We start from the raw sequence: 13,313 nt of genomic DNA on the forward strand, positions 1-13,313 counted from the left end.
GTCAGTCTATGGCAGGATGATCACAAAATATGCTTGAATATGTAATATTGGGTACAATATGGACTTGTGGCATTGAGAATTCATCCAGACCCTCTAAGACTCGCATGAAGCTCAGATGAATCCACATATTTTTCTCAACGACCTTCGTTGAGATGAATCAACAAAGCCCTTGTGATGAAGGTTGTACAAGCTTGGAAGCTAACTCACCTTTCCAGTAGATTAATTTTCATCATAGCTGCTCGGTTTGTTTGAAAGATTCAAACGCTTGTCTCCTTAGCATGGCCATGATAGTCATGGGTATTTGGCTGACGTGCTGAATCTGAATATTCAACAATTACCCTTTTGCACAAAGTTTGAAACAATTTCCTTTGCCATCAACATCCCGCTATTTTGGCAAGTGTGATTTTGAATTAACACTGTCTGATAAGACAGTGAAAGATACAGGCAGAGATGGAGACAAAGCCAGAGTAAGTACAGGGAGGAAGAGTGAGTGAGTAAGAGATTAAAACGGATTCTGAGTGAATGTTACCGAAATAAAAATAGACAGAATAATAGAAAATGGCCAAAGATAGAAATTGAGAGTGAATAGGTAGACAGCCAAAGATTGGCAGACTAAGATCGAGGGTTATAATGCAAAGATAGGTGGCGAAGTACAATATAGGGAGAGTGTGAGACAAATGAGAGAGAGAACGATAACGACAGAATGCTATGAGCATATGTGGGAAAACAGAGAGAAAGAAGGAGGAAGGAAACGGAGAGGCAACCGACGCATGAGGCGCCCTCCCTCCCCTGTCGGGTGAAGAGACCAGTGTAAATGAGATCGACTCATTTCCAACACACAGACACAACCACCCACCCCCATCTGTCTCTCACAAACACACCCTCATACACACACGAGCCCATGCGCGCACACACAAACACACGCGCACCAGCCAACAGCAACCAGAGATGAAAGGAATCAATAGATTATAAGCAGACATCTGAAGAGTCCAGTCTACTCCCGGGAGGATCAACCATAATTGGTCCAGACAAACAGCCAAAGGACAACAACAATAACAAATCCTCCATGCACACCGAATGCAGCAATTAATAAATCAGAACAGGAATAGCAAATTAAATCTATGAACAACTATCGACAGGGCTTTGAACACATCTCCATTATTCGTGGGCTATTGTTGCGGTGTGCCGGTTTCAGAGACCGTGTTTGCATCAACATTTGCATATCTAAATAAGTGACCATCACATCTGCATGTATCCCAGGGTAGATTTTGGTGTTTGGTCATTTTCTTTTGCTGGCTTGTAGCTCGTTAGAAGTCGGTTGATAAACAATTCCATGTTTTAGCTTTCATATCAGGCTGGAGGGTGGCGATCGAATAAAAACCTATGGGACTCAGAATACTTAAACATGGGATTTAATCCTCTCTAGACCGCTTGTTATTCATATCATATACTGTACGGCAATGTTTATGTATGTACCACTGTGTGCTTGTGTGTCACCTGTGGTAGGTGAAGAGCCGAAACCCCCACTGTGCCCCTCTGTATCCAGGGTGGAAGAAACAAATATATGGCTCATCTAATTGATTTAATCCATCAGTAGTCTTACTGGAGACGTGACTGAGTACCAACAGCACAGTGATCCGTTAAGGTCGTATAACACCAGTCAATCGCTTTGGATCTCCATGAGCACCAAAACAGCTGAATGAAAACATGGGAAAGAAAATTGGAGGTTGTGTGAACAAAACGTAACTATTACTCTTTTCAAACCAGTTTCATTTCTGTAAAACTTTGTAGAAAAAGTAATTTGCATGTGTAAGATTATGTATATCAGTATATTGGACAAATGGGTGAGGCAAGGGCAACCCCCCCCCCCCCCCCCCCCAAAATGAGGTGCACTTGTAGAGGGCTACACACTGTGTAGTGACAAACATGTTGTCTTCACTAAGAGACTGTTTTTAGAGAGCAGTATAGAGACTGATAGAGAGCTTCATCACATGGTGCAACAACAATCACCTGAAGCTCAATATCAGCAAAACCAGTCAGCTTGTGGTGAACTACAATGCTTCAAATATGGATGTTGCTGCAAAGAAGCTACAAGTTGTTAAATGTGGATTCTTCACACACATCTTCAGCCCAGAATAATGGCCCCAAAGGGTTTTGCAGAACATTATGATTTGATGTTTTGAATATAAAATGTCATCACAACATCATTTTATCATGAGACGTTTGTGTGAAGTCTTGTCATAATTAGCGTATTAATTCTTGAGTCATGGGATTAAGAAAAAAAAATGTATTTTGTGAGATCACAGTGACCTTGACCACCAAAATCTAATCAGTTCCTCCTTGAGCTTGTCTGTGCCAAATTTGAAGACATTCCCTCAAGGCATTCCCAAGATATAAAGGGACAGATGTGAGGTCGCAATGACCAGTAGAAGCTTCAAATGTAAAAAAAAAAATTCAGTCCAGCTTTATGTATTTGACATATTCCACAGATAAAGACTAGACATGAAACTCGATAAAAGGAGAATGTTGTGAGTATGATGTCCATATGACTATCAACAGATCATTGTCATGACTTGTTTTTGCTTGGAGCTGCATGCGTCACACAGAAAAATAGTTTCATTTGACAGAGGAGGCTCTGCTCCGCAGTGTGTCCAGGCAGCAGAGAAGGATTTAACAGAAACACATTTTACTGAGATATGGGATAAACAAAATTCACAAGTATGGTAGTTCAAACTAGGACTGGAGAGAGGTACAGTGCCAGTGGGAGAAATAAACTGACAGCAGCCCAAACAGTGGAATATTCCAGGTTCCAAGGTATAACTGGGAGCAGTGTAATTATGAGTGACAGTCGAGGCTTGTGAGACTATAAACTCCACTGAAGCAGATTTGTTAGATCTGTGATTGATTAACTTGAGTGTGGATGCGACCGAGATCAATTGAATGGAGCAAAATTAGATAAACAAAACAACCCCCCCCCCCCCCCCCCAAAAAAAAGTGAACATTTGTGCAAATTTTGAAGCAATCCCCTAAGGATTCCTGATATGTTGCATTCACAAGAATGGGACAGATGGACGTATCTGTGCTGTACGGACATCCCTAAAACATTTATGCTCCCTGCCGTGGATGCTGCCAACGCAGAGGCATAAAAAGCGTCTACTTGCGTGGTACAGTATGTGAATGATAATGAATTTAAGATTATTATATGGTATGTTATATAAAAATAGTTATTTCATTTCTTAATAATTATTCATTCATAATTTCCATTTGCATGAGGGATCATTTTTAATTCACAAGTTGGGTACAGTAAATCAATTGGAAACTAAATCATTTAATGCCATTAAGAACAGTGTGAGAGGTGAAGGAGAAGCTACAGAGACAACAAAAGAGCAAAACAGGGAGACACAGAGCAAAGTTTAGACAAGCATATTGCGTGTCCACAGTTAGCACTCCATTCATTTTCAATGGAGCTGCTCAAGGCTGTGCTTTGATATGACATTAGAGATTACGCTCTGCTGCTTTTAGCCCCCTCTCCGCCTTTTTTCGAGGGCTGTTCATGTTCACATATGATTTACTGGAATGTCTTAAGTTGAGGGAATGACTCAGAATGAACCCATCAGTTATTTGGATACTGACAGTGACATGACTAATTCTCACAAAGAGTGTTTATCTTGAATTCTTCAATCAGGAGTATTTTGTGTTGTTGAAGCTGGTTAGTTCATCTGTGCTCATTTAACAAACAGGGCTCAACATTAAGGCTTGTCCACTTTTCTAGGACAAGCAGAGAAGAAATTTACTTACCACACTAGACAAATTAAAAGTTAAATACAGAGTCTGCAGGTTATGTGCCGCTCGTTACTCTACTATTTTAATGCATTTCTCACCATGTTTGTTGTTCCTCATAGACCCATGAGGAGTTGATCCCTGCCGCTTTCAGTTCAAACATTTTACCTCCGAAGTACAGTGTTCCTTCAGGCTCCGCAGCCCTGCAAAGAGCCAGGAAAGCACCAAGAAGATCAACAACTGCACCGTACGAGTCGAAAAGAGAACGAGCATCAGTCAACAGCTGGAGAGGTGAAATTCACTGTGTGCATTACAACTTAGAGGAAGGGGTTATGTCATGTGGCGTCTGCCAGGGGCAACCCAACTTTTCTGACAAGTAAGTGACGTTAGCTAGCTAGCATTAGCAGCTGTGTGATTCACTAACTAACGATAACGTTAGCCCCAATCTAGAGAGCTGTGAGCCGTTCGTTGGATTCATCATTGAAATTAATTGTAGGTAAAGGAGTGCCTCCACACTGAGGGCTTACACAAGAGCTGTGAGACTCAAAAGCAGGAAGAATTTAAATGTCCCACCACACCTAAACACAACAGCAAAGAGTAAGTAAATGTTTATTCAGAGTGCATTTGAACTGACCTACTTTTCGTCTTTATCTGAGTGCAGATGAAACCATTACATGTGTTGAGACTGTTCGGATGGTTTCGACTGTTTTTTTTGTGTGAATTCTGCAATTGTCTGTTCCAGACAAGTGACGTTTGTGCCTGGACAAGTGAAAGGTTAATTTACTTGTGCCTAAAAAAAAAGTTAATGCTGTCCAACAATGAAGAACCGCAAAAACACAGTGAAACATAAAAAAGCTGTAAATAGAACCTTCTGTTATATTTGGTCACATAACTGACGTAAGACTTTATGGTCTTTTAATGACTGATGTATGAAAATGACCCTAAATTAGATCCTAATTATAAATTCTCAGGTCAGCCTCTGACTGAACTCTGCACTGACCAGAATCCGGTTCTTTATGTTATTTCCTTCCAGCCCCTTTTCTTCCGCCCCTTCCCCTGTACGTTTATGATGTAAACCACATTTCCCCTCCAGGAAGCAGCCATCCAAGAGAGACTAATTACAGTACAGTTGGGAACGTCGGCGGCTCGCTGCTGCAGACTGGTTAAAGTCAAGATAAATCCAGTTTTAATCCCTGAACGTTGACAGATAAACTCTAAACTCTCCTCCAGCCGATAAACAGCCCTGGATCTGTTCAATCAGCTTTCTTTAATGTACATAACTTGTAAGCTTCATCAACATACATTTGCATAACTGGCATTGCACTTTGTTGGGAACACCATCATCAGCAATGTTGAAATCCTAAATTTCTTCAACATCTTTCAGTGACCACATAGCTCCAAGCCAGCGCATACTAGGGTCAGGGTCAGACTTTCAGCAGTTTCAGCAGCTGAATGCTTCTCCAGACTGTTGTACACTGAGTATTGATAAATACATCAACATCTCCACTTCAAAAGACCCAAACTATGCCTGTAAGTAATTCACTATAATCGTGTCAGAGCCAGAATAGATTTTTTTTTGTTATTGTGGTTATATAAGTGTAATTTGCTGTTACATTGCTGCTAGACCGCCCCGTTGATACAAGTGTGTGTCTCCCCTTGTGTGCTGCAAGTGGGAAAGCAAATGTCAGCAAAATATTTTGTTCGATAAAAACATGCAACAATTTTGACTTTTGGACTTGCACTTATTGGAAACTGGATCACAACAGTCAGAAACAATCAATACAATTTTATTCTTATTGTTTATATAAGTATTGTATTGTTTACTATAAGTAGGAGTATTTTTACTTGAACAAAATATACAAATACTGTTTTTAGTTGCATATTTGTTGCTCATAATACTGTACATCACATTAATTGGTATTGGGTCATTTTTTATAGTGGACTGATTTCACTGTGTCAATGAAACTGTGATAATTACGTCAATAGCACTTTATTTGCTATTTAGTATCAGGTTTATATATTTATGTTATGTATTGATTTATTCATCAACATTATTTTTAAAACTATATTATATTGTCTTTTTTTTCCATATATATATATTATATTATATATATCATTATTAGATATTATTAGGTGCCAGGATTGTCACTTGTGGACAAAGCCACAACAGCACATTTAAGAAAAAACAAAACAAAACAAAAAAACCCCCAAAGACATAGTATGATTTCATGGCACCTGAAACACCAACAACAATAACTGGATTCATTCATATCAAAACATGGATGGAGGCCAACTCTCATGACTCTATGCAGCAAATGTAAGTGGGCTGTGCTTTCCCAAACTGGTGCAGACATCCGAACATGTTATGTGACATCCAATAAGACCTGTCTCCATGATCATTTAACCCAAAAGTGATACTCGTGGGGTTAAAAATGAGAGCATATACTATTTACGATTCCAATCCTCAGCCCTCAGCACCATCCGACGCATAGCATGTGAATCTGATCACCCCATCAGTCCGCCCCTTATTTCCATTCATTTTCATTACTTATTGGCTGGTTGAAGGGCAGGCAAAGGTTGGCAAGCATGGGATGTATATTTCATCATACATCAGATCATTTATATCAAATGCATAATTCATATGATTTATCATATATTATCGGTGTGTTTATTTGCGAGGTTCGCTGGCGATGCGCTAATCAGATTGTGACCTGGCCATGATGGATTACATCTGAACAGCCCCACTGGTTAACATGGGTGCTTAAATGAAGCAGGCAGCACCTTGTGGTTCTGGCTCCTGTCTGAACCTGGCGTTAACCATGGCTTTCCTTTGTCTGAGTGCCGTCATGCAGGCAGGTCACTTGGTTTGTTTACTTTGCACAGTGTCATTATTTGGACTCCTGCACACTCAGAAGCTTCAGAGAATGGAGATGTTATTGTCTTAAACTGTAATCAGGGCCTTATGGCAGATGAAGTGTCCCTTCATTGTAATATCACTGGCTGGATTCCCCCTGAAAAAATTGTGTGTTCGGAGGCTTTCCTCAGCACAATGTTGGACCTCTGCGTGTTCCAGCTCACTCCATACTCCCACTGACCCCTAACATGAGATGAAAGTATGCACTCCAACTCCCTGAAATTGTTTTGTTGTTACTACAAAATCATACATAGGTCAAACAGATACACTCTAAATATCATCTTTAAGTTCTTTTTTCATCTATAAGTTCATTTTTTGGACTGTCAAACCAATTTCATTTAAGATCTTGCAGTCTTGGGGACTGAGCAAACAGTACATCGTCTTCCGATGTTTTGGAGGACACAAGTAATATTCATTGGCCGAGCATTTTAGTGTTTCCTGTGTGCATGGTTAAACAAATGCCCAAACACAACATGTGACCTTTGTTTTGATTCACTCTAGACTTGATGTGAAGGTCAGGGAGGCTAATCACAGAGACTAACTGAAACCATTTCAGTGATCCTCGGATATTATTTTGACACTGTGTGAATATAGGATTTATAAACCTTGTCATTAAAGCTTGGATATTTGCTATGATTTGCCTGGTAAGGATAATGGTAAATGCAGCCTATGTAATGGAGAAGAGAGGTTATCTATAAAACCACTGATCCTTTTAACCTTTCCCATCTCTTGCAAATGGCATCGATCAAAAGAAGAGACCATGTGCTTATGCATTTGGAAAGAAACAGGTTGAGAAAAATTAATTTCGACAGAGCTATTTACTCATTACCCCTCAGTGCTAAGACCCTGCAAGCCATTTCAGGCTGTAACTGCCCTTAATACCTCCTTTTTTCCTGTCCGCTCCAATCCTCCACCTTCATTGGTATACTCGCTTAGTCGTTCATCTCCCCATCCACCCTGCCCTCTATTCAGTCTTTTGTTGGGGGACATGTTTAAAGAATTCCTCTGAAATACTAAGCAGCCTACTTAGAACAGAAATGCATTGACAAGTTTACCATTATGTGTCTTATTAGGCGTAGTCCTTCAGGCGTTTTCTATTCTTACGTGATGGCTTGGACAGGACTCATTATTGTTCATGTTACTCTCAAACAATAGTGTGAAAAACCGCACACAAAGACACGCAAACACACACGCTTGCATGTTCACCCAAATGTGTGCAAAAAAGAAAAAAACACATCTTAACATCTTGCTTTTGCAGTTGTGGTGTGTAAGCTACAACTTAAGCAGCAGGAACGCTAAACATCATCTCCAATGCAGAAATGTATATTTAAACACGAACTGACAATGTTTGGCACCAGAGCCGAGCTCCCTTTTATGATTTGTGTTTTTCTTTTTTCAGCTCATGAAGATCAATTTTAGATCGAAACTTGGGCCACTAATGGTTAAATAAAAAATGTGGATTGGGGTTGCCGTGTAACTGTTGACTTTGATTTTTTTAACAGCCTTGCACCTGCTGTACAGTCATGTGTGTGCACTTTTCCTAACAACTCTATATCTGCTCAATGAAGTGGTGATAAGGGTGCAGACACCTGAACACGCAACTTAGAGTGCTTGTGTGTATTTGCCAGTTTAAATGAGAGTTTGGGTTATTTTGAATTAAACTGAACATCCATTCTCTCACCTCAAGCTCTCTGTCTCTCCAGAGATGAATTTGTTTTTTTCTTCCTATTATGTATTATGTATTTTCTAAGGGCCTTTTCTGTTTCAGGATTAACTGCAAATGTGTTTACAGTTAGATTAGCTATCCTGTCACATTTGCTCTCTGTGATTTAGTGGCTTAGTCTCTCTCTGTGTGTGTCTCTGTGTGTGTAATGGCCTGTTGTGTGTGTTTGTTCTTAGGAGAGGGTTAAGGTGATTTAGTGGCAGTCGAGTAGAATGTAGACCAGCCGGGGCAAGCGGGAGCTCAGACAATTCTGTAGTGGTGACACAAAACGATAACCATTTAGTTATTGTCATGTCCCTCGCTATTGCACAGCTTTTCAAAAGAACTACAACAAATTAAACAGTGGTTCGGTTTGGGTCTGCACACATGAGGGGAATGAGCAAGGGAAGGAGCAAAGCTCCCTCTTTCCCTGGAGAAGGAGTAGGGGGCAAAGCAGAGACGCTGGCGCGATTGAGAGATAACAGCAGTGACCCTGAGTTAATTGGCAATTAGAGAGCTGCCAGCATTATTGTTAAGGGCTATAATTAGGATTCTCTCACATAAATGTGTGAATGTGCCAGGTCTGTGTCCATGGCATGTTCACATATAGGAGGTCAGTTTTCACTTTTTTACATGACCTTGTTTGTTTTCCTTCATCTGTGTACCCAACTGGTTCTCTCTTTTATTTTTTCACTTGCGCCATGTTTCTCTGTCAGTGCAGAAACGTAGGTAAACTGTGTTCAAGCGCCAGGGCGCTTACGCCGACAACTGTAAAATTGTGTTGTGTTAGTGGGATACGCTGTATTTCCTCACTCTTTCTCTTTGTGTTTTACCTGGATGACGTGATTGCCGAAACTGGCATAGCAGTTATGGCTGATAATAGCCATTAACTGGATGCTGTCGCGCTCTGGATAGAGAGGTTGGCAAAAAGAGTGAGTGTCCACTTCTTGTATGTAGTGCATGTGTGCATTTATATAAATGTGTGTGTGTGTGTGTGTGTGTGTGTGTGTGTGTGTGTGTAGCTGACATTTTTTCCTGATTGCAGCAGGTCATTTTTTCACCTTGCAGTGCTGAGAGAGGGATGGAGAAAGAGGAGGAGATAGGGGAGGGAAGGGTAGAGGCAGCAAGGTGCCTCCACTTTGAAATCCATCTTTCCAAGGATGGATTCCCTACTGAGACCCTCAGGCTTTGTCCTCCTTTCAGCCCCTTTTGTGTGTGCATATGTGTGTTTGTGTGTGTATGTCAGGTAGAGAGTCAGTGGTTTTAGTCCTGCTATCAGCCCCTGGTGTCAGTCTAGTCTCCTATCACCCCCCCACCCCACCCCACCCCATACTGTCAGAGGGCCCCTCAGGATAGTCCATGAACCTCTCAGCACCAGAGTACTGAGCTAGAAGCCTAAGCTTAGTATGTGCCAAAAATGGACAAAGTGCCACCAGTAAAAGCACAGCTGCCATGTGCAAAATTTGAAGCCCAAATCCACTTGAGATGAGATGGAAAATGCACAGCATGGACTCCGTATCTGTGATTAGCCTACTGTATCCACCTCAGCCCTTATTTCAAAGATACACAAACAATCTCCCAGGCAGAGTAATGTAACTTCATCAGCTGCACCACATGTGTTGGCTGGTTGGTGAGACGATAATGTGGGTGTTTATTTTAACATTTAATGCCTCAGTTCTCCTTGGGGCACGTGTCTTCTTTCATATCCTTGACTCTTTTCGGGGCTTTTATGGCACCTGTCACTGTCATTGCTGGGAGGATATGTCATGAATGTACTGAACAGGTAGTCGCTGAATGCAGCCTCTCTGGACTGGCTGCGTTTTTAAATGCAGCATCTTAACAAGGACCTACTACAGATGTGTAGACAGTATCACAGGCTTAATGGCCAACTGTCATGATTCTTAATTTATCTTATTTCAAACAGTATAAAAACAGTACAAGGATTTTCCTCGTGACTAGATGTTGCTGTATTGAACGGTTTTGGCCCATCTTGCCGCTGGCATGTGGAGATAAAGTCTGTCAAGAAAGATCCCTGGAATATGATCACGTCACATGCAAACAACGGCAGCCTGCATTGGTCAGAATTATCCTTTTATTTGGTTTTGTTGTTGAATATTTTGTAATGATGGATCACATCTTCACCAATAGTTTAACTTTGTCTGTGTTGGATATGCCTCAGGCCACAGTCACGAGTGCTGCGAGGAGTCCAACGACCAACTTGCTTGAGGGACCTTACAAAAAGAAATACTGGCAGCACATAAATATTGTGTAAAACATACTTTTACAGTCTTGTTTTTGAATAACAACTGTAATGTGCCTGGCTGATTCTTTTGTATGATTTCTTACATTTTTTTTCCCCACAGTTTTGTATTCAATTGCATTTCCTTTATTTAACAAATAAATTGATTTGTCTCCCTTTTATGGAGTATCTATAAAAAGCGCCTATACAAAGTATGCTTGTGCAAGTGCCCATCCATGCATACACACCCTCAAGCACGACGCAAAGACTCACAATTATATGAATAAGACTATAATCTATATTCTATTATTAGGTATATTGTAAAAAGACAAGGACAGATAACTTTCCCATCTCTAAAGCCTCAGATACTGCGTGCACTGAGAATATTGAATTTTCTATTTCACTTCATGGCTTCATTCATGTTTTCTTCAGAACCTCACTTTCACAGTATCCCCTTACACGCCCTGACATTGAGTCAATTTGTACAGTACAAACATTTGGAAATGTAGAAAAACCGTCCAGAATGTTTAAGATCCTTTGAAGTGGTTGACAATTGACTAGTAAAAGATTCCCAGTCCTCAGCTTCAGGAAACTATTTTCTACCTCCACTTCCTCTTCTTTCCCACAGAGTGTTTTGCCAGCTAGTTTGAAGAGGAGGTTCATGACATCCCAAGCACTTATTCCCAACCATGACCCTTCTCCCCTCTCCCACAAACTTTTGTAACCTCGCTGATTATACTCCTCTCACTCCGGTCTCTCCAGGCAAGGTTTTGAAACCGGTGTCCTCCAGCTAACCTCACCAGAAACTCGATTGTAGTCTACACAGCTCAAATCCGTGTATTGTCTCAGCAGTGCTGCAATGTTTATGGTCGCTTTGGTTCCCTCAATTCTCGCCTCTTCTCTTGTATCTGATCAAGAATCTTTCATGAGCTTCCATCCTCTGCTCCTATCTGCTTGGACCTGAAACCGTCCACATTCAGTACAATGTGAAAACGAGGTGATACTTTATTGATCTTGCAGCGAACACAGAGGTCAGAGCACAGCAGGCCACAGAGCATAAATGTTGGAGGGGATTTCATGTCTTTGTAAAGGACACTTGAGAAAAATTGAAGCTGGGTTTTAGGACAGAGCAGTCTCTCTCTCTCTCTCTCTCTCTCTCTCTCTCTCTCTCTGTGCCATTCTGTTGCCTTCAATCTTCAGATTTGTCTTAGAAAGTCTCCGGTTTGGCCCACCGTCCAGTTCTTCACCCTGCACGCTGAACATGTGCATGTCAGTTTTAGTTTGCAGTGCTCCAGTGTTTCTTCTTGAAACTTCGTTACATACCTTCACAACACGTTTGTATTCTTTTGTCATACTTATTTTCTTGGAGCTCTGGTGGTGTACACTCAATGTTGGCCTTGCTTCTCTGAACGCCTATGTTTTTGAATGGTCTGACAATGTATAATGTCCACATTTATGCAGTCTAGATAGAGTAGACCAGATCTATGGTGCGATTCTTAATAATCACAAGTACAACTCTTATGTCATGGGTTATGTTTACATGCCATTTGACTGGATTTATGTTGGGCTTGTAGTAAACAAGCTGTGGTTTGCTGTCCAGCTGCTGTGGTGCTCATTACTGCTCACATGCAGCAGCTGACGTTTTATGTTTAATCTAAAGGAAGCAAAAGTCTGAATTCAGCTATACTTTTTCTTCTTTTCTACACTTTTTTATCTTGTTAACGCTTGAGAGAAAGTACACATTTGTATACTTGTTAACACCTGTCAGCACAATGGCACCAATTGAAAAATTCATCAACGAAATCAACATGGTGAGCGTATATTCTGCTTTGAATCTTCACTGCAACCTTCTTTTGATTTACTTTTTACATTCTTATTGTATTATATTTGGCACTTGTGGAAGTGCCGTCATTACTTTGCAACTTTTGTCCAAGTTGGTAGACCATAATGGCTGCCATTGTCACAGTTGTCAGCACTGACTGAAGACGCTTATTCATTTTCAGCTGTACAGCTGGAAACTGGAAATTTATGAATCTCTTGGCTCAAATTGGAACCACCAATCCTTGACTAGAGAAAGCCTTGAAGCAAAGGTCGCCACATACAGCATCTGTCCTCCAGTCCCTTTGAATCTCACTCCTTGTATCAGTTTGCAAGAAAAATCAAATAAAGCATAGTGTTAGATCCTCCAAAATGTTACTATAATGACACTATTGCCTCGGTATGTTTGTCTGTGGCACATGATCGAATTTCTGTGCATTGTTACGAATTTCAAATTTAAAACAAGACTAGAGTGGCGAGAGCAGAGTAAAAAATCTGTTCTATGGACTGTTTACCAGCACTGACCACACTGTGTAGTTGTAGCTAAAAGATGAGCTGGGGGAACAAAATAAAACAACATCTTACCCAAGAATTCATCATTCTCAAAGATTTACTTATTCTCTTCATGGCATACTTATGGCATAGTGAATTTGTGTCTTTCCTGTCACTCTTCAGTAATGATATTCACAAGAGGTGCCATGAGAATAATCTCTGCCTTTCCCCCCGCCCTCGATATATGCATAGACAACTGCTCACCCACATCCCTAACGCATGGTAAGACATTGATGTTGAAGTTCTCGTAGGTGGCAATCTTTGCCTCGGGAGAGGTAAGAAAATCTGTGAGGCCAACGTCGGCCTCA

Source organism: Chaetodon auriga, chromosome 15 (genome assembly GCF_051107435.1).
Source record: "Chaetodon auriga isolate fChaAug3 chromosome 15, fChaAug3.hap1, whole genome shotgun sequence".
NCBI lineage: Eukaryota > Metazoa > Chordata > Actinopteri > Chaetodontiformes > Chaetodontidae > Chaetodon > Chaetodon auriga.